Source organism: Neovison vison, chromosome 1, assembly GCF_020171115.1.
Source record: "Neovison vison isolate M4711 chromosome 1, ASM_NN_V1, whole genome shotgun sequence".
Lineage (NCBI taxonomy): Eukaryota > Metazoa > Chordata > Mammalia > Carnivora > Mustelidae > Neogale > Neogale vison.
In genome coordinates, this window is record NC_058091.1 from 223,432,099 (window position 1) to 223,452,867 (window position 20,769).

At 39.9% G+C, this 20,769-nt stretch overlaps 1 protein-coding gene and 1 long non-coding RNA gene across 2 annotated transcripts in view; one reads left to right on the top strand and one right to left on the bottom strand.

Annotated features, from left to right (window-relative positions):
- Positions 1–20,769, bottom strand: part of LOC122919294 (regulator of G protein signaling 7 binding protein) — a 102,105-nt gene that overhangs the window by 59,491 nt on the left and 21,845 nt on the right. The gene's annotated exons all lie outside the window — the stretch shown is intronic.
- LOC122889096 overlaps positions 1–20,769 on the top strand; it is a 64,829-nt gene that overhangs the window by 43,161 nt on the left and 899 nt on the right. The window lies entirely within an intron of this gene.

The window sequence follows — 20,769 nt, forward strand, 5'->3', positions numbered from 1 at the left end:
AGCTGACCATGTGGTGTTGTCATCACTCATAGGCACAGAGGAATGAGAGGGAAAAGAGGTTCCTGGAACCCCAGGGGAGAGAGTTGTATAAGGCGGGCCTCCATGGGGTGTGGGGTTATGGGACAAGGCCACTTCAAAGGGACAGGGTAGGGTGGGAAACAGGAGAATGAATATCCTGACCTCACTCTTCTCCTTCTTTCCCAATTTATTCTTCATTGGCTAAGGCCAGCTGGAAGCCAGAGGAGAAGGGAGCCTCGTGATACAGGGTGGAGATGGATCTGGAGCGGCAGAGAATATCCATCCAGTATGTGATTTTATGTGGGTATTTCACTTGTAGTTCCTGTTCCCACATGACCTTCCCACAGCAAGCTCTTTAGTAATGGAGCCAGCAAACTCCCTCAGGGAAGCCATTGGATCATTCCATGCTGTCTACCACCCTACTTTTGATTCCCTCTTCATTTTTGACCTTAGGGATTTCTCTTTCCTACAAGTTCAGTTATATATTTAAAAGGGTGTTTGCTTGTCAGATTTTATACAAGGTAGTTGTGTTGTATGCCCTAGAGTCACCTTACTAACTGCATTGCCAGAAAAAAACGAGACAAATTACCCTGCCCAATCTTACACAGACTCTCTGATGTAGATATCCTTAGAAATGTTAATGATGGATTACTTTCTCCTGGGTCACAGAATTAGTAAACTGGGACTCCAAAGTCCAGGCTCTTTATGCTACATTATACTCTTGTGGAGGCATGCTGTGTGCCTGCCATTTTGGTGGTGGGGGGAGATGGAACAAAGAAGGAAGGGAGGGAGGAAACCTAGCAAATTCAAGCAATATGAGGTCAGCTGTGAAATTAACTAAGAAGCTCCAAAAAGAAAAGACAAGATAAATAGGTTGAAACACAAGAACAGTGAGATTCTTTAATAAAAGGACTAACATTAAAGTATTACAGCTTGCAAGTGTGAATTTGACATTGCTTCTTCCATAGACATCATCATTAACACAGGAAAAAAGGTAAATCTTGGTCATTTATTTTCCTATGGATCATAGAAGACCATGACATAGAAAATCCTGATTTCAGATTATCTGAGCATTTACAGCCGTATCATGACCTTGTTGTTTCAAAATGGAATCAAAAGATTCCAAATAGATGAACTGGTCAACACGCTTGATGGAAAGAAGAAAGGAACATTTACAAGTTCAGAAAACCCTGACTTAAATTCAGAACCAGGTGTTAGAAGAAGTTCTATATCCAGATCATGACAAATCAGGTCAAGTAATTGCTTCATGTGTAGAAGAAAATAAAAATGAATAGATGTTAGGTGCATTGGGTCATTTTTATTTCAGAACTTTTGTTTTTACAGAAACAAAGAAAAAATTCTGCTTTGTTGAGAAATCAGTGCAAAGGAAAGGGGGAAAAAGATACGCAGTAACACCTATCCTATTGGAAAGGCTAAATAATCAAGAAAATGTGAGATGTAGCAAATATAGTGTAAAAACTGGATAATTTTGGAAAAGTATGTTAAAAATACCACTAACTTTGGAAGAAATAATCAGAATTAATAGAGATAAGATGTTTACAAAGAAAAAAGCGAGAATTTTTCTCAATGTGTACATTTAAAAATATCATTTTGGAAACTTGTTATTTAGTGAGTAAACTTCTCTAGACTTTAATTAGACCACATTATCAACATTTTGTGATCACCAAGAGGCATATTTTACTGAACGTTGGGGTAGTTTGTTTAAGAACATACCTTGAAAATAAGAAAACTGAATTCTGTAGGTAAGAGATAAAGAGATGCTTTAATTTTTCAAAAATATTTGGAAAAGGTGCATACCCAGATTCCAGTTACCGAGGAAGGTCAAGTTTTAAGGTATCAAACATGGAGTTGGGTACTGTTTTGGGTCCACTAGTAAACATAATGTAAGGATGTTAGGTTAACAAATGAATTTTAAAAAGAGACTACATTTGGGGTGCTGGGGGGGCTCAGGTGGTTAAGCCTTTGACTTGACTTTGGTTCAGGTCATGATCTCAGGGTGGTGAGATCAGGCCCTGAGTGGGGCTCCCCACTGAACACGGAGCCTGCTTAAGAGTTTCTCTCTCTCCCTCTGCTCCTCCTCCCGGCCTTCCACACCACAGCCCCCACTTGTGTGCTCTCTCTCTCTCTAAAAACAAAACAAAACAAAAAATAAAAAGAAACTACATTTGAACCAGGTGATACCTAACTGGAACAACTGAAAAACTGTCTTAAAATTTGAAAAGTAAACGATTTTAGATTAAGAGTAAAGAACAGTAAACAGTATACTAGTATGGAATTCAATTCATTCACTGTGAATAACTACTTAACACATACTGAAAGGAAATAAAGATGCAATATTTCAACAAAGTACAGAAAAGACATACTGTATTATAATGACTTTTAAAAAAAAGAGCAGGTGGGTGGCTCGGTTGGTTAAGCAATGAGCTCTTGTTTTCGGTGCAGGTCTGATTTCAGGGTTGTGAGATTCAGCCCCATGATGGTTCCATGCTCGTGTGGAGATTGCTTGGGTTTCTCTCTTCCTCTCCCTCTGTCCTTCCCCCGCACCGATCCCTGCATGTGCGCGCATGCTCTCTCTTTCTTAAATAAATTAAAAGAAGATCAGGAATTGCATGAAAAAAAAATCCCTTTTTTCTTATTAGCCAAGTGCTGATCTGAAATAATATTTCTGAATACTTGATGTCTAAAAATGAATTGAAGTACATTCTATGGTTCTGATATAGGCTGACTTCCATAAAAATACTTGAGACACAGTGTGTTTCTGTAGAGAGTAATCTTTTTCTATTTTAATACTGTGTTGGCAGAAGGGGGCACATTCTTGAATGAGGGTGACACAGAAATAGAAAGTCCAATACAGAGACTAGCTGGTAATGACTGGGGTTTCAACACAATAAAATATCAGCTCCGTGAGCACTCAGTTTGGGAAATTGCTATGATTTTATTCTGGTTTAATAGCTTTAGAAAATACTGCTTTATAGGTTTAGGCCATTTCATTTCTAATCTATCTAAAAATGCATTTATTTTACAAAATGAAGGATGTTCCATATTATGGACTGAATGTATCCCCCTCAAAGTTGCTATGTTGAAGCCTTAAGCCCCAGTGTGATGGTGTTTGAAGATGCGGCCTTTGGGCAACGAGTCAAATTGGATTAGGCCATGAGGGCAATGCCTGTCTGATATTAGTGCCCTTAAATGAAAAGCCAGCAGGGAGCGTGTTCTCTCTTTCTCTCTCCGTGCAAGGACACAGTGAGAAGGGAGCCAAAGGCTAGCGAGGGAGAGGGCCCCCACCGGACCCCGACCTTTCTGGTGCTTTGGTCTTGGACTTCCAGCATCCAGAACCGTGGGAAGATCAATTCTTTGTTTTCACACCCTGTCTATGATATCTTGTTATTGCAGCCAGAGCAAACTACGAGTTCTATGAAAAAAGGAGGGCTCTTTGCTTCAAAAAATATGATAAAAGATTAAAAAAAATAAGTCTTTAGAAATATCCCAGACTAACAGAAGCTAAAGAGTCATAACACCTAAATGCAATACCTGACCTAAAGTAAAACCTTTAAATTTGAGGAAAAAGTGCTATATAAAAGTTATTAAGGTCAACTGACAAATATGGAATATGGACAGTAGATTACATCATTATTATTTCAATGTACATTTATGATGTTGCTAACTGTGCTAGGGTTATAGAAGACAATATCCCTATTCTTGGGAAATATCCACTGAAATATTTAGGTGTCGAGAGCCATGATAATATTCAGCTTACCTTTCAATGATTCAGAAAATAGTCATATATTTAATGATATATATGGCAAATGATAAAGCAGACGGGGTGAACTATTCACCTTAAGTGAATAAAATATTTACAGCAGGTATGCAGGTACCAACACGGTCTTTATTTCTGCAACTTTCTTGTAAGTCTGAAATTATTTCTAAAGAAAAAACTAATGAAAAAATATTTTGTCTTGAAATTCACTTAAAAAGCAATATTTAGGTTTGATTTGAGGTGGTTTGCAGTAAACTGTGTCAGTCCCGATAACAACAAATGAGATACAGTTGGCTTTGTTAGCATGATGAACTTCTGGGACAGGTGTTTCAAAAGTGACTCCTGAGGGTCTACAGAAAAAGTCAGGAGCCCTGGCTCCCCACTCATTACCTCTCCCCACTGACTGAGGGGAAAGATCCAGCTCATCACTGTGACCTTCTTTTTGCTTAATTATAAAAACAAGAGATCAGACTTAGTTCAAATGCCATCTTGGGGTTTTGTGTGGGTAAAATGTGGGAAAGTACTTCATATTTCCAGATACAGATTTAAATCAGACAAAAATAAAGTGGGTGCTCCAATCAAGTTGGTTCTGAACACTGTTCTTTGCAGCAAAAGGAAGTGGAAAAAAAATCTCAAAAGACCCGCAAAGCTCCAAATGGATTGCTTTCTTTTAAAGGTAACATTTTTTTTCCCTTAATAAGGAATGAATATATACTCGTCATAGAATCTTTGGCAAGTCACTTTAGGATAAAGAAGGCAAAAAAGTTACCTATAAGCACTAGTAATAATTGACTTTTATTGTATTTTTCAGATGTTTTCTTAAGTAAATGTGTAATATATAAACCCCACAAGTTTAGAATGAGTGGGATCATGTCATAAATAGTATTTTGTAACCTGTTTTTAGAGTAATGCTACATTGTGAGTTTTTCCATGTTAGTACATAAGCAGAATTCCATTTTATGGAAAACTTATTCATGCATACTTACAAAATACAGGATTATTTCCTTAGGATAAATTACTACAATTGGGATTTCTCATTCAAGGTTGGAGTATTTTTAATAAGCTTTATGGAGATATAATTGACAAAAATGATATATAAGGTGTCCAGTGTGATGTTTTGATATATGTATATATTTGTGAAATAATTGCCACAGTCAAGCTAATTAATGTATCCATTGCCTCATATAGTTACCATTTATGTGTGTTTGTGTGTGTGTGTGTGTGTGTGTGTGTGTGTGATGGGAAGATCTACTCTCCTGGCAAATTTCAAGCAGTATTATTAACTGTACATTAGCTCTTCTGACCTCATTCATCCTGCATGCAACTTCATGCCCTTTGACCAACATCTCCTCACTTCCTCTGACCTCAACTCTGGGCAACCACCCTTCCATTCTCTCCTTCTATAAATTTGATGTTTTTAGGTTCCACATGTAAATGAGATCATGTGAATATTTGTCTTTCTGTGTGAGGTTTATTTTACTTAGGGTAATGCCCTCTAGGTTCATCCATGTTGTTGTAAACAACATGATTTTCTTCTTTTTTAAGCTGAATAATATTGCATTTTATATGTAAACCATCTTTTCTTTATCCATTCACCTATCCAAGGACACTTCGCTTGCTTCCTTATCTCAGCTCTTATGAGTAATGCTGCAGTGAAGGGAGTGCAGATATCTCTCTGAGATCCTGACTTCACTTCTTTTGGATATGTACCCAGAAGTGGAGCTGCTGGATCATACGGTCGCTCTATTTTTAGTTTTTTGCGGAACCTCCATATACTGTTTTCTGTAACGAAGCACCTATTTACATTCCTATCAACAGTGCAGAGGGTTTCCTTCTCCATATCCTTATCAACACTTGTTACTTTTTGTCTTTTTGTTATTAGGCATCCTAACAGGTGTGAGGTAATACCTTATTGTGATTTGGATTTGCATTTCCCTGATGACTGATGACGTTGAAACACTTCTCAAAAGAAAGGTGTGCAAATGGCTAACAGGTCCACGAAAGGGAGGAATCAATTTCAGGCTTTTGATGAATGTTGCTGAGGAGTTGTCCATCGGGTGTACACTAATTTATGTCCTGTACCAGTCATTTCTGAGACTATGTAGATTTCCTATTTTTTTTTCAATCCTTGGCAATCGAATTTGCATTTCTTTGCTTGCCACCAAACTAGGTAAAATTTCCATAAGCTTTCCACTCCTCGTATTTCTTTTTTCATGATTTGGGATTTCATGTCCTTGGCTTATTTTACGCAAGAAGTGTTTGTCTTCTAAAGTTATTAACTTCTTTCTGAAACAATTGTTGAAATATTTTTCATAGTATGGTTTCCCTTCAATTGCTAAATAAATAGCTGCAGAAATTGATAAATACATTACATATGTCATCGGTTAATACACAAAACATGTTGAATACTATCTGGTTTCAAATTTTCTCGATAGTTGCTAAATACCTTTTTTTAATTTTCCAAACCTAAAATTTATGAAGGCTTATACAGGGTATGAAGTCTCTTTTCATCTCTTCTCAATCTGTGACTGTTCCTCACATTCCCCCCCCCCATGACATTGGCTTGTTTCCTTTTTTTTTTTTTAAAGATTTTTATTTATTTATTTGACAGAGAGAGAGATCACAAGTAGGCAGAGCAGCAGGCAGAGAGGGAAGCAGGCTCCCTGCTGAGCAGCCCAATGTGGGGCTCAATCCCAGGAGCCTGAGATCATGACCTGAGCTGAAGGCAGAGGCTTAACGCACTGAGTCACCCAGGCGCCCCAACATTGGCTTGTTTTTGAAGAGCCTGGGTCAGTTACCCAGCAAGATGGTACACATGCTGAATTTCTCTGTTTCTATGTGGTGTTCTTTTATTTGCATACACACGTTTAAAATATTTATATACTTAAATGTATCCAACATTTTATTTATGGTCACAGGCTTGGGTTCATTTTTAGAAAGCCCTTTCCAAAACTTAATTATATAAATGTGTGTGTCTCTATTATTTAACAGTACTCCTATCACTTTGGGTTTTAAACCTAAATCTGTAACCTATCCCATTCTGGTGAATGTGCGACGGGTTTTGCAACAGATTTACCATGATGCATGTAAAAATTAAATAAATTATTAGCTGATGGTGTTGACAACCAATTTTGTGTGTGTTAGTAACATGAATAAATATTTATTTAATGCAATAGTCAATTGTAGAGATAACATTATTTGAGTGTTCTATATTTGCTTTCTTTGCCAAATTTCGGATATTGCATCCCACAGAAAGAACTGCATCACAGAGAGGGAAACTGTGAGTCAAATACAAGATAATCAGTATTTAATTGTAAGTGAGTAGTTTATTCTATTTTGTTATTTTCCCCCCCAAAAGACTCACTAGCATTTTTCAAAATATTTGTTTGTAATTCTGATCATAGCGAATGATGATTTCAAATATAGTTCATTAAAAAGAAAATGAGAAGAGGAAACAGAACCATTATCTCCAAATTTCCTGCTAATACAGAATGCAAATTGGAATAGATGTATCAATGAAGAATTTCCATCACCATCTAAGTTACTCGATTCTTAGTCCTACATTGGATGGGAATACTTCCGACATCTTCATATTTCATGGTGAGACTCTGTCTGGCAGGATTTTCCTGATTATTCTGTTAAATTAGCTAACTTTAAAGGAAAATGATATTATCTCTCTATGATGAAACCTCTTGAATTATGTTTACATGTTTTTAATATTAGATTTAGTTTACTGAAGGGCAGTTGCCGATGATGGGAAGTGCTTAAGGTAGAAAGCTTTGAAATTTGTATTTGTGCCAACCGGGAGGCTGTGGTTTATTATCTCAGAGAACCTGACTTTCAAAATGTCCGCTTACCGGAAAGGTAAAAGGAAAAGGAAAAATAATAACAAGCTTTGGTGAGAAGAATTTCTGTGGATTGATTTGGGGAGGGTAATAGTTACTGCCCCTTTAAAAGAACTGTGGCTGTATTTACTCAAGCTAAATACATACCTAGCCCATGATCCAGCATTTTACTCCTCAGCATTTATGCAAGAGAACTAAAAACCTACATTCACCTTTATATCTGTTAATATTTGTCTTACATACTTGGATGTGCCAATGTTGGGTGCTTAGGTATTTACAGTTGTTATATCCGCTCGTTGGATTTATCTCTTTATCATTATACAATGTCCTTTGTCTCCTGTTATAGTCTTTGTTTTAAAGTCTATTTTGCCTCATAATTATTGCTATGCTGTTTATGTTTTTGTTATTTAATTTCCATCTACAGGGAATATCTTTTTCCGTCCCTTCCCTTTCAGTCTGTGTGTGTCTCTAGGTCTGACATGGGTCTCTTTTAGGCAACATATAGTAGAGATCAATAAAACCAAGATAGACAAAATTGAGAAACCTTTAGCTAGATTGATCAAGAAAAAAATAAAGAGGACTTAAATAAATAAAATCGGAACCCCCCAAAAGAGAAGTAATTGATACCACAGAAATAAACAAGGAATTATAAGAGACTACTACAAAAATTGTATGCCAACAAACTGGGCCAACTAGAAGAAATGGATAAGTTCCTAGAAAAATACAGTCTGCTAAATCTCAATCATGAATTAATAGAAAATATGAACAGACCAATTACTAGTAACAAAATTCACTTGGTAATCAAAAAACTCCCAACGAAGCAAAATCCAGAACCAGAGAGAGCCACAGGTGAATTCTGCCAAACATTAAAAGAAGAGTCAATACTTAGCTTCTTCAACCTATTCAAAATAACAAAAGAGATGGAGAGCCTCTACGAGGCCAGCATTACCCTGGTGCCAAAATCAGGCAGAGATACCACACACACAAAAAGAAAACTACAGGCCAATATCCTTGAAGAACACAGAGGCAGGAATTCTTAACAAAGTATTAGCAAACTGCATTCAGCAATATAGTAAAAACATCATTTTTATTCTGGAGATCCAAGAATGTTTCAGTATCTGCAAATCAGCCAGTGTGATATGTGGTAGATCACATGAAAAAAATGAAGGATAAAAATCGTATGATCATCTCAGTAGATGCAGACAAGGCATTTGACAAAATTCCACATCCTTTCAGGACAAAATCTCTCACCAAAGTGGGTTTAGAGGGAACGTATCTCACCACAATAAAGTCCATATGTAACAAACCTGCAGCTAACATCATACTTAGTGGTGACAAAGTGAGAGGTCTTTTCCACTAAGATCAGGAACAAGACAAGGATGTCTTCTCTCCCCACTTTTATTCAACAGAGTAGTGGAAGTCCTAGCCACAGCAGTCAGACAAGAAAAAGAAATGAAGGGAATTCAAATCGGTAAGAAGTTATACTGTCACTATATGCAGATGGCATGATACTGTAGATAGAAAGTTGTAAGACTCCACCAAAAAAACTACTGCAAGTAATAAATGAATTCAGTGAAGTTGTAGGATACAAAGTTAATATAAAAAATTGACTGCATTTCGTAGCAGAAAGAGAAATTAAGAAAGCAATTCCATTTATAATTGCACCAAAATGAATAAATACCCAGGAATAAACTTAATGAAGCAGGTGAAAGATCTATACTCTAAAAAGTAGAAAACACTGATGAAAGAAATTTAAGATGACATGAAGAAATGGCAAGATATATCCTGCTTGTGGATTAGACGAATTAATATTTTTAAAATGTCCATACTACCCAAAGCCTTTACAGATTCAGTACAATCCCTATCAAAATACCAATAGGATTATTCGCAGAATTAGAACCAATAATGCTAAAATTTGTGGAGAACCACAAAAGACGCCAAATCACCAGAGCAGTCTTGAGAAAGAAGTATACAGCTGGAGGTATCAGAACCCCAGATTTTAAAATACATTACAAAGCTGTAGGAATCAAAACAAGATGGTACTGGTACAGAAATGAACATACAGATCAACAGAACAGAATAGAGAGCCCAGAAATAAACCCATGCTTATATGGTCAATTAATCTATGGCAAAGGTGGCTAGAATATACAACAAGGAAAAGACAGTCTTTTCAATAAATGGTATTAGGAAAACTGTACAGCTACATGCAAAAGAGTAGAACTGGACCACTTTGTCATACTATACACAAAAATAAATTCAAAATGGATTTAAAACTTAAATGTGAGACCTGATGTCATACAACTTCCAGAAGAACACATAGGCAGGGGCGTCTGGGTGGCTCAGTGGGTTAAGCCTCTGCCTTCAGCTCAGGTCATGATCCCAGGGTCCTGTGATTGAGCCCCATGTTGGGCTCTCTGCTCAGAGGGAAGCCTGCTTCCCCCTCTCTCTCTGCTTGCCTCTCTGCCTACTTGTGATCTCTCTCTGTCAAATAAATAAATAAAATCTTAAAAAAAAAAAAACATAGGCAGTAATCTCTGTCATTGGCGTTGGCAACAATTTTCTAGCTAGGTCTCCTGGGGCAAGGGAAACAAAGGCAAAAATAAACTATTGGGATACAGCAAAATAAAAAAGATTTCGCATAGACAAGGAAACCGTCAACAAGATGACAAGGAAACCTACTGAATGGGAGAAGATATTTGCAAATGATATATCTGATATGGGGTTAGTATCCAAAATATATAAAGGACTTATATGACTCAACATATAAAAAAAAGTCCAATTAAAAATGTGCAGAAAAACAATATATATTTTTCCAGAGAAGACATCGAGACAGCCAACAGACACATGAAAGGATGCACACCACCACTAATCATCAGGGAAATGCAAACCAGAACCACAATGGCATATCACTTATACTGGCCAGAATGACTAGTATAAAAAAGATAAATAATATGTTTTGGCAAAGGATGTGGAAAAAAAGGGACCCTTGTGCACTGTTCGGTGAGAATATAAATTGGTGCAGCCACTGTGGAAAACAGCATGGAAGTTCCTCAAAAAATTAAAAATAGACCATACAATCTAGTAATTCCACTATTGGGTATTTACCCCCCTCCAAAAAAACCCCCCAAAACACTAATTTGAAAAGATACACGCACCCCCACATTTGTTGCAGCATTAGTTATAGTATCAAGATACGGAAGCAACCTGTGTGTCCATCAGTAAATGAATGGTTAAAGAAGATGTGGTGTGTATACATAATAGAATATTACTCAGCCATAAAAAAGAACGAGTTCTTGCCATTTGTGACAATCGGATGGAGCTAGAGGGTATTATGCTAGTGAAATAAGTTAGATAAAGACAAATACCATGTGATTTCACTTATGTGGAATTTAAAGACAAGGCAAATGAGCAGACCAAGCAGAAACAGACTCATAAACACAGAAAACAAACTGGTGGTTGCCAGAGGGCAGGGGGTGGGGGGAGATGGGCAGAGTGGGTGAGGTTTAGTGAGAGATCCAAGCTTGGATTTATGGAAACAATAAGTCATGGGGATGAAAGGTACAACCTAGAGAATATTGGCAGTGGTATGATAATGGTGTTGTATGGTGACAGATGGGAGCTGTATTTCTGGTGAGCCTAGCATAACATATAGATTTGTCAAATCATTATGTTGTACACCTGAAACTAATGTAATACCGTGTGCCAACTATACTTCAATTTATAAAAAGCAGAGAAAAAGAATTATACATACAGTTTAGGTTAAGTAGGTAAAATAATACATAGTTATTAGGTTAATTAACTTTTAAAATTCATGAATCCAGAAGAAAACATGGTAAAGCAGAAGGAAAAAGGAGCTTTGTAATTAATTGGTTGGGTCAGTTATATAGGACTGGTTTCCTTCCTATTTCTTTCTTCTTTCCCACTCTTCCCACATGATGCCTTTGGGTGTTTAACAGGGTGAAGTTTATCATGTGGTGTTTCTGGTATGTACCAGGCTTTGAGAGGTGTATTAGAAAGCTTAAATATCAGTTTGACAAGCCAGGCGGAGATATTCTTCCCGTGATCATTCCTTTTACGGGCCCTCTATAAAAGTCAAGAGTCTAACACTAAAATCATATTTCTCTGAAGGAATTTCCATCGTTGTCTAGAGCACCATGGTTTGCAATATAACTTTTGGAGGATCTGACCTGATCCAGGGATAGAGCTTAGAGAAACTCATGGCTAACATATTTCTAGGATATATCTCTTGAGTATAAATGATTTTAGCCAAGCTTCTAGTGAGAAGGAAAGCTCAGAGGCTCCAAGTGTACCTCCCTACAGCTACAGTAGAAACTCACCCAGCATCACGTAGACTGGCAATTCGGTGGTTAATAGGTTGGCTGTAACTCTTATCTTAAATTGTTATTTTAAGCTGAGACGCAATTACATACTCCTCCACCAGTCTTCTGGTGAAAAGCTAAGGACTTCTCTTTGTGTGTGGAGCTCTCCATCTGGCAAAAACCACACTCACAACACGTCATCTCCAATTTCCCGTTACAGTTTTTTTTTTTTTAAGTGTACCAGAACTTAAAGATACTTGTGATGCACACTGAGTGTAGAATCTTCCTAGAATTTTATGATTATTGTTCATAGCCTTTTATTGTTATCTGATCCACACCTAATTTGAGACTACATTTTTTCTTATCAACTCTACTTTCTGAAGTTATTCAATTACTTAGTTTTTAATACTAGCAGCTCTCTCTCTCTCTCTCTCTCTTAAGATTTATTTATTTCTTTAAGAGAGAGAGCATAGGAGGGAGGGGCAGAGGGAAAGGGAGAGAGAGAGAGAGACTCTCAAGCAGTTTCCATGCTGTGGATGGAGCTGATGCAAGGCTCGAACTCATGACCCTGGGATCACCACCAGGTGCCCCTACGAGCAGCTCTCTTTTTGCTCCTCCTATCTCATATGCTCAGTCAGAATTACAGCATAAATATAAAGAGGTTTGGAAACCAATAAAACTTGACTCTTGATAACCTACAACTTGGCTGGTGGGGCAGAAGTCCAAGGCAGGTATAGAAGATATTTGCTAACATGAGCATTCATCAGTTGGTTTTACAGAGGCAATGGGGAGCATCCCTTAATCCAGTAAGTCAAATAAGTGAAAGGTAAAATAATACCTATCGTACCTGAAATGTAGATATTCTGTGTCATTGACTGACAGACTACATGCTTGCTTTATGTACATTTTGTTTTGAAAAGTAAAGTGTGTGGTATGTCTTTCTTGCCTTGATTAGAAATCAACCCCCCTCTGCAGAAAGATGAGTTGCAGGAGTGAGTGCAAATAGGGTCAAGATTTTCATCCTACAACTGCTTCTACTACTGTGACTACTACTTCTGAACACATTTGGATTTCTTTAATGTGAATGTACATGGCAATCACACCAGAAGGAACACAATCACCCTGGTTATAACACATTTCCTTTTTCTCCACACTTTCCCTGATGCCCGCAGAATTCCTCACATGGTTTCACTCAGAATTTTCTCTATTTCTCTAATCTCTTCACCGCGATGGTGATCTTACTCTTACTCCCAGTTGAGGTTTGCCCATAAAAATCAGAACGATCTTCCTTTTGCTACTATGGCTACAGGATTTTCTGTCTTCGAACTTGGCCCTGCTCCAGGATGATGGGCCACTTTTTTAGCTGTTCCTTGACGTCTACTGAAGACATTACTTATCCAAAGAGACTTGGGGACTCCAGCTCAGAAAGCCCTGTTATGCAGAGCAAGACTATGTTGACTTGGAAAGTTACAAACTATCCTTCTCTGCAAAACAGAGACTTAAATTTGCACCTCTAATAGTAATTTATGTCAGTCATGACTGTACCCCAAAGGCTCATATGCATGGACACCCAGACAACTAAGTCTCTTTGAATCTTTTCTATGATACCCATTTTGATTTCCAGGTCTCTCTTCCAAAAGCTAGATTTTTGCCTTTTTTTTTTTTTTTAAAGAAAACCTGATATTAAGCTGTTTTGCTGACAGTTACTGTCCAAACACATGCAACCACTTCTTGAGGCCACGGCCTATAAAAAGTGCTGGCAGAACCATTTAATCTCTGTAAAGGAGGATTACAGCTTCCCGTTTGCTGTGGAAGGAAGGTGAAAATCTAGTTCACCTAAAAGCCATAGGAATTTATTCAAGTTTTAAGTGAAAATGAATAGGAATGTGAGGAAGTATTATTTTATGCGATTTAAGGTTGAAGGTATATTAGCTTTTTCTCTCATTTGATAATTAACTTCCATTTATAGGTTTTTAGCTGACTGTGTATTTTGCTCTTTGATCATGGTGGTTAGCTGGAGAGGTGGGCCCCGTAGGGAGCATCTTTCCAGAAGGAAAATGTACAGGGTAAGGGTAGAATCAATCCTATCCCAAACATTCATTCGTGTTTCTTGTGGCCATTGTTCCAGCCAGGGGATACACTGAATATATGGTGTGTAAACTGGGCACGCATCTAATGCATCCTCTTGAGTCCTGGTAAGAGAAGTGTGCACATTTGTCACGTGTCTTTTTGCTCAGAGTGTAAGTCAGGATGTGGAGAAGCACATGCTTCCAGGCACAGCAAAATTTGATGGTACGTGTGTCAGCAGTCACCACCTTGGCCTTCCTCACCTACCACTGTTTCTTCATCCTTCCTGTCTGGATTTCTTGTCCTTGTTGCCTCATTGGTTGCTCCTGTCAAAGTCACCAAGAACATCTCACAGAATCCACGGTCCTTCTGTCCTCTTATTAGACATTTCTGACATTTCAACAGCTTTTGGCACCAAGATCATCCCTTCTATCTTGAGACACTTTTTCTTTGGATGCCCAAGGCTCTGTAACTCGAAATCCCTGGCCCCCTTTTCAGTCTCCTTAACTGGATCTCTCTTTTCTTCCTAAAGGTTAGGAGTAACTCAGTGCTCAGTCCTTTGCTCTCTTCTGTTTTCTGTCTCATTTTCTAAGTGAACTCTTCCAGTTCCCAAAGTTTTAAATACCACTTCCATGTCAATGACCTTCAAATTTAAATGTACAGCTCTGACCTTTCCTCTGAGCTCCAGACTTGTCCTAATGGACACTGGCTTCTAATGGATATTAATGGATGCCTAAAGGAATCTCTAAGTTATTATGTCCGGAGAAAGCCGCTGATTTTTGCTCTCTTGTCTCTCAAAATGCTCCTCGCTGATCCTTCCCTCTTCCATGACCCGGCAGGACCATGCGGCCAGTTGCTCAGGCCCAAAGCAGAGGGCTCATGTTTGAGTCTTCCCTTTCCCTCCTCCCTCCCCGCCCCACCCCCTCCAACCCTCATTCCATCTGGAAGTCCTTCTGGCCTTATCTCTAGAACAAGACAATGAGCCACTCTCACCAGAGAAACGGATTTCTCTCTTACCCTCAATCACCATTCCCCACACATTTAAAAAACGTGAATCTCCTCCAGTGGCTTCTTAGTTTTTGAATCCTATCCCCTCTTCCCTGTGACTTAACCAAGTTGCATAGCTTCGAACTCCTTCCTTGACCTTGTCTTGTCCTTCTCTCCCCCCCTTTCGCCACATTCCAGTCTGTCAGAATCAGAAACTGGCCAAGTTTGTTCCCGCCTCAAGGTCTTGGCACTCACCCCTACTTCTGCCTGGAATGCTGTGCCCCCAATCTTCAGCTGGCCAGTTCTTTACCGTTCAGGTCTCATCTGATATGTCACTCCCTCAGAGAGTGGCACCTAAACCAACTGCCCATTTCCTGTCCCTGGAAGGGACACGCTTGCTGCCACTTTATCCTTTTCTATTAGATTCTTTGTTTAAATTATTTTCTATTAGATTCTTTGTCTAAATTATTACACATTTGTAATAATCTTCTTTGTTTTCTTACTTATTGTATGTGTCCTCTAGCGGATATAAATTCCATCAGGGTGTACCATGTCTGCTTTATTTCCTGGGTCACCCTCAGTGCCTGGTGAATAGTAGGTGCTCAATCAATCTTTGCTGAAAGAGTAATGTAGCTCAGAAATAGACATGAGGAAAAAAAAAGTTGAAGTATCCTCTAACCTTTTCTTGTAATGCATTTTTATTTCCATGTGTGTAATTACAAAGAGAAATAAAGCTTTAGAAGGGTGTAAAACTGATCTTAAAATCCAGGTGTCTTATAGGTACTCAAGTTAGTCCATGGAAGAAAAAATGATATTTATGTGATGATATTTATGTTGAATTCCTCCTCCTACCACTTTTTTTTTTTTTTAAGATTTTATTTATTTATTTGAGAGAGAGAGACAGTGAGAGAGAGAATGAGCGAGGAGAAGGTCAGAGAGCGAAGCAGACTCCCCATGGAGCTGGGAGCCTGATGTGGGACTCGATCCCAGGACTCCAGGATCACGCCCTGAGCCCAAGGCAGTCGTCCAACCAACTGCGCCACCCAGGCGTCCCCTCCTACCACTTTTGAGGGCAGTGGTTCTCCACTTTGGTTGACCTTTGGAATCACCTGAGTAGCTTGGGTTTTACCACCAGCGATGCTGATGTATTTGGTGTGGGTTGTGGCCTGGGCATGAGGGGCTGTAAAAGCTTTCTGGATGGTTCTTTCTTTCTTTCTTTTTAAGGATTTTATTTATTTATTTGACAGACAGAGATCACAAGTAGGCAGAGAGGCAGGCAGAGAGAGAGAGAGGAAGGGAAGCAGGCTCCCTGCTGAGGAGAGAGCCCAGCTCGGGGCTCAATCCCAGGACGCTGAGATCATGACCTGAGCCAAAGGCAGAGGCGTTAGCCCACTGAGCCACCCAGGTGCCCCTTTCTGGGTGATTCTATATGCATCCAAAGTTGAGAACACTTGTCCTAGAGGATATTTTTGGATCTTATGAAATAAGCTTCCCAAAGCCCATAAAACTTGGAAAGGAGAGCCATTTGTCTTAGAACCTAGTATTAGAGGTTTTCTTTAACCAGTTTTTTATTCATTAATATGACTAGGGTTGGCCTGAAAAGGCCTTCTGTATCCTGGCTGGGTTTGAGTATCACCAACCATATGGGTCCCTCTAAAGCTGGGAAGGTAACACAAAGGCTAAGACTTTCCAGAAGCCACGATAAGAGAATTGAATGCAGGTGGGGAATGATGTTTCGCTGAAGAGGAAAGAAATGAAGGGGCTACCACCTGCGTGGTTCAATGAAGAAACTGGTCATGGTTCTCACCTGGATCATAGCAAGACATGGAAGAATACTCAGGGATGGCGTCCAGGGGGCGCTTGTGCAGGGGGAGAGGTCAATTGGTAACAGCAGCTTCAAGTTAGCATTGCCTTGGGAGATGATGACACAAGAGTGGGGAACAAAATTCCCATCAGCGTGTTTATCGGAGGAAGCTGTGAGGAAAGAGCCAGAGACCCAAGAGGCACGAGCAACACCAAGGGGATAGTCTACTAATATGGGCGATTCAGTCCGCAGTGGGAGCTGACTCCGCAGCGAATATAGGACGGGCCCCGTGCTACCCAAATGCCCGGGAGTAGAACAGCCTTGCCCCGAGTGTGGGGAGCGTGGGGAGCACTGGGCTCCCTGAAGGATGCGGGAGGGCCACTAAAGGTAAGAGTAGTCGGAAGTAGAGAAACTTTGTTTTACTTATTTATAAAGGTGCTCCAGCGGCTGAAGCTTTTACTTTCTCTGTGAAGCCAGAGACGAGGTCATCCTTGTGTTTTACCTGTTTTTAAATGGAAATGGCCTTCTAAATACCTAGAAAAGCAAACATAGTTGCTTCACCACCCAGCTTCAGGAAATAAAAGGTTATTATTTTGACACTTGAAAAGGTATTTACACAGTTTCTCCTAAGAGTAAATGCTCTTTTTAGAAAGCCCATTCTGCCTCTCTGTGTTTTGCAGATTAAGCCTCATTGTTCTAGGGAGCTTTTTCTGTATCTGTTTATGAAAACAGACCCTGAGCTGGTACAGCCCAGATACAGCTTCAGGAAAGAAAGGATATTACCACAAATTGTGGTGGTGCGTGTCCTGTTTCGGGAAAGATTTAAACTCTGATCCACGAAGTCCTGGTTCAGCTCTTCCCATATATGGCTCCAGCTCCTTTTTTTATCACTTAAATTAGCCTGACTGTAAGTATAAACCTGTCTTTGGTGAGCTCCCTCCTTTTTATTTTTCTGAAAGACAGCACACTGAACAGATTTATGGAACAAAATCTTTGAAGACCTAAGATTCTCTCTAAAAATAGCACTTAGCAATAAGGAATTTTTATTTTTTGGTTGAGTATGTATGCGCATAGCCAAAAAGGGGGAAAATCTGGCAGGTAGGAGACTTGAGGATCCAGCAGGAGGTGAATTTTCAAGCTGATAAATTTTGATAAGGTCTAAACATTTTAGCAGGTTACCTAAATCCCCTGTGTGGTTTGAAAAATTAGATTATCTGTAGTTCTTGCGTTGCAACATACACAAACTCAGATTCATACCTGTGAAGGCAGGCCTGGTACATACATGCACAGACAAGATGTTTTTCCAGGTTATCTTTGTATTCCTAGTACCAGGTACTGAATACCTGAATTCCTAGCACATGGAAGAGGGCATAATAAATGTAGGCTGAATGAATGAAGGACAAGCAGACTGGCTTACAGCGGATGTGACCCTGTTGCATGGGGCATTTTTTTGTTTGTTTGTTTGTTTTTTTAAGATTTTATTTATTTACCTGACAGACAGAGATCACAGGTAGGCAGAGAGGCAAGCAGAGAGAGAGAGGAAGAAGCAGGCTCCCTGCCAAGCAGAGAGCCCGATGCGGGGCTCCATCCCAGGACCCTGGGATCATGACCTGAGCCGAAGGCAGAGGCTTTAACCCACTGAGCAACCCAGGCGCCCCCGCATGGGGCATTTTTTTTGTGGAGTGAAATTGGGTTGTTAGAAAGCTCATGAGAGGGTAACCCCACAGACCTCCTAGCACACTCCCCAGGGACAGACTTTTGTTTTCTAGGCGTGCAAGCTGACTTAATATTGCCAGTGACTTTGAGTTATTAACCAGGGATTTTTTTCATAATGAAAAGAATAAATACAGATACGTTTTACAGTAGCTTATAATTTTCCTTAGAAACTTTCCTTAAAGGTCTTCTCATACTGGGGCGCCCGAGTGGCTTACTCGGCATCTGACTTCGGCTCAGGTCATGATCCTGGGATCCTGGGATGGAGCCCCGCGTGGGGCTCCCTGCTCAGTGGAGAGCCTGCTTCTCTCTCTTCCTCTGCCCCTACCTCTTGCTCATGCTCTCTCTCTCTCTCAAATCTGTAGAAAAAGTTCTTCTAATACTGCAGGAAAATACAAAAATATATCCTTTTTTTTAAAAAAGATTTTATTTATTTATTTGACAGGCAGAGATCACAAGCAGGCAGAGGGGCAGGCAGAGAGAGAGGAAGAAGCAGGCTCCCCGCTGAGCAGAGAGCCCGATGCATGCGGGGCTCGATCCCAGGACCCCGGGACCACAATCCAAGCCGAAGGCAGGGCCTCAACCCACTGAGCCACCCAGGCACCCCTTTGGACCCCGGGACCACAATCCAAGCCGAAGGCAGGGCCTCAACCCACTGAGCCACCCAGGCACCCCTTTTAAATCAGTGTTGTTCTGCAGGAGATAATTGTCATTCCTTTGGGTGTCCCAATATACAACCTTTCGTTCTGTTAGGAGATTCCCTTTTATCCCTGGTGTTGAGGGGTCCCAGTGTCCTCCTTCCCACAGTGGAAGCTGAAAGCAAGAGAGCCTCTCTTCTAGCACCTACAGCCAGGACGCCACGCCTGACTAATGAGGCATCCCAACTAGGGCTTTGCAGCTGTAGTGTGTGACCCAAGAGAAAGGGATGGTTTTGGCTTATCTGGGGCAGCAGCATTGAACAGTGGCATTGGCTAGGACAAAATTTTAGCCAGCCTGTTACACACTCTGTGCAGTCTCCTTGGTTTGCGTCCGTTTTCCAAGCCCTCCCTCATGTTGCCTTCGATTGCGTGATCCCCGCAAAACTACATAACCTCCCAATAAATCTTCCTCTTTAAGATATTCAGAGAAACCTGCTCTCCTTGCAAGAAGAAAAAAATCTTAATATAGCTCCTCAATTACAGTAACAGAGCTAAGTCTATTCCTGGCATTTATAAAGAAAATGAAGGGAAAAGCAACAAGTTAGAAATTCTGTCTCATAAATCTGAGTTGTAGTCAGCCATACTTGCATTCTTGTGGCAGAGTGGAACATCCAGTGGCCTTGGGATGAAGAGGGTTTGAGTTTGAGTACTGACCCTGTTTATTAACCATGTGACCTTGGGCAAGATACTTTGTCTTTGTCGGCCTCCATTTCCTCAACTGGAGCATAAGAATAAAAATATCACAGGTATATTCTCAGGACAAGATGAGATTATTTTTATCATGAAAGCACTTTTAAAACGTCAAGCTATTTTAATCATTCCAGGCCAACGAAATTTCTTCTTTATAATTTTATTTTGTACATAATCCACATCTGTTACATACTTCCTAGTTTCTTTTTTGGATATCGCCTGGGAGGTAAAATACTTGGGCCTTCAGATTTTGGTTCTAAAAGTACCTTGTATCATTACTTCACACGAAGGCAGTAAAACTTAAACTCTGTTTAAAAGGTGTCTAGATGCCTGCCTTCTTTCTCAACTCAAAAGCTAAGTTTATGTCTGACCCAACTTAGCCCTAGACAGACAGATTCACGCACATAGGGCAGAGCTCAAACCACAGGGTGTTTGCCTGTGGCCCACCAGATTCTTTAAAGCTACCACCTGAATTTTGGCTTTTTCCTAAAAATGAGTGGTTGAAACATGTTTTCTCATTTTACTGATATCATTGAGTACAGAGTTAAAGTCCGGCCCATGGAGGCTCTTCGGTGGCCAGAAATGGAAGTGTTCTGGTTTTGTGACACAGTTAAAGGAAGGGTCCAAGCTGAGCCGGAGATGGAGAGAAAGGGAGGTGGTGTGATGCTGGCCCAGAGTGAACTGCAGTCTGAAATCTGATCGCTGGACTTGGATGATACAACCCAAATTGTTTCTGGGCCGTTGATGTAACTCCTGTAGCACAGGGCAGGGCAAAAAGTGGAAAGCCGAGAGGGTCCCCAGCATGGACTGCTCTCTCTGCCATGCCCTGGGAACGTTCCCTTGAGGAAAG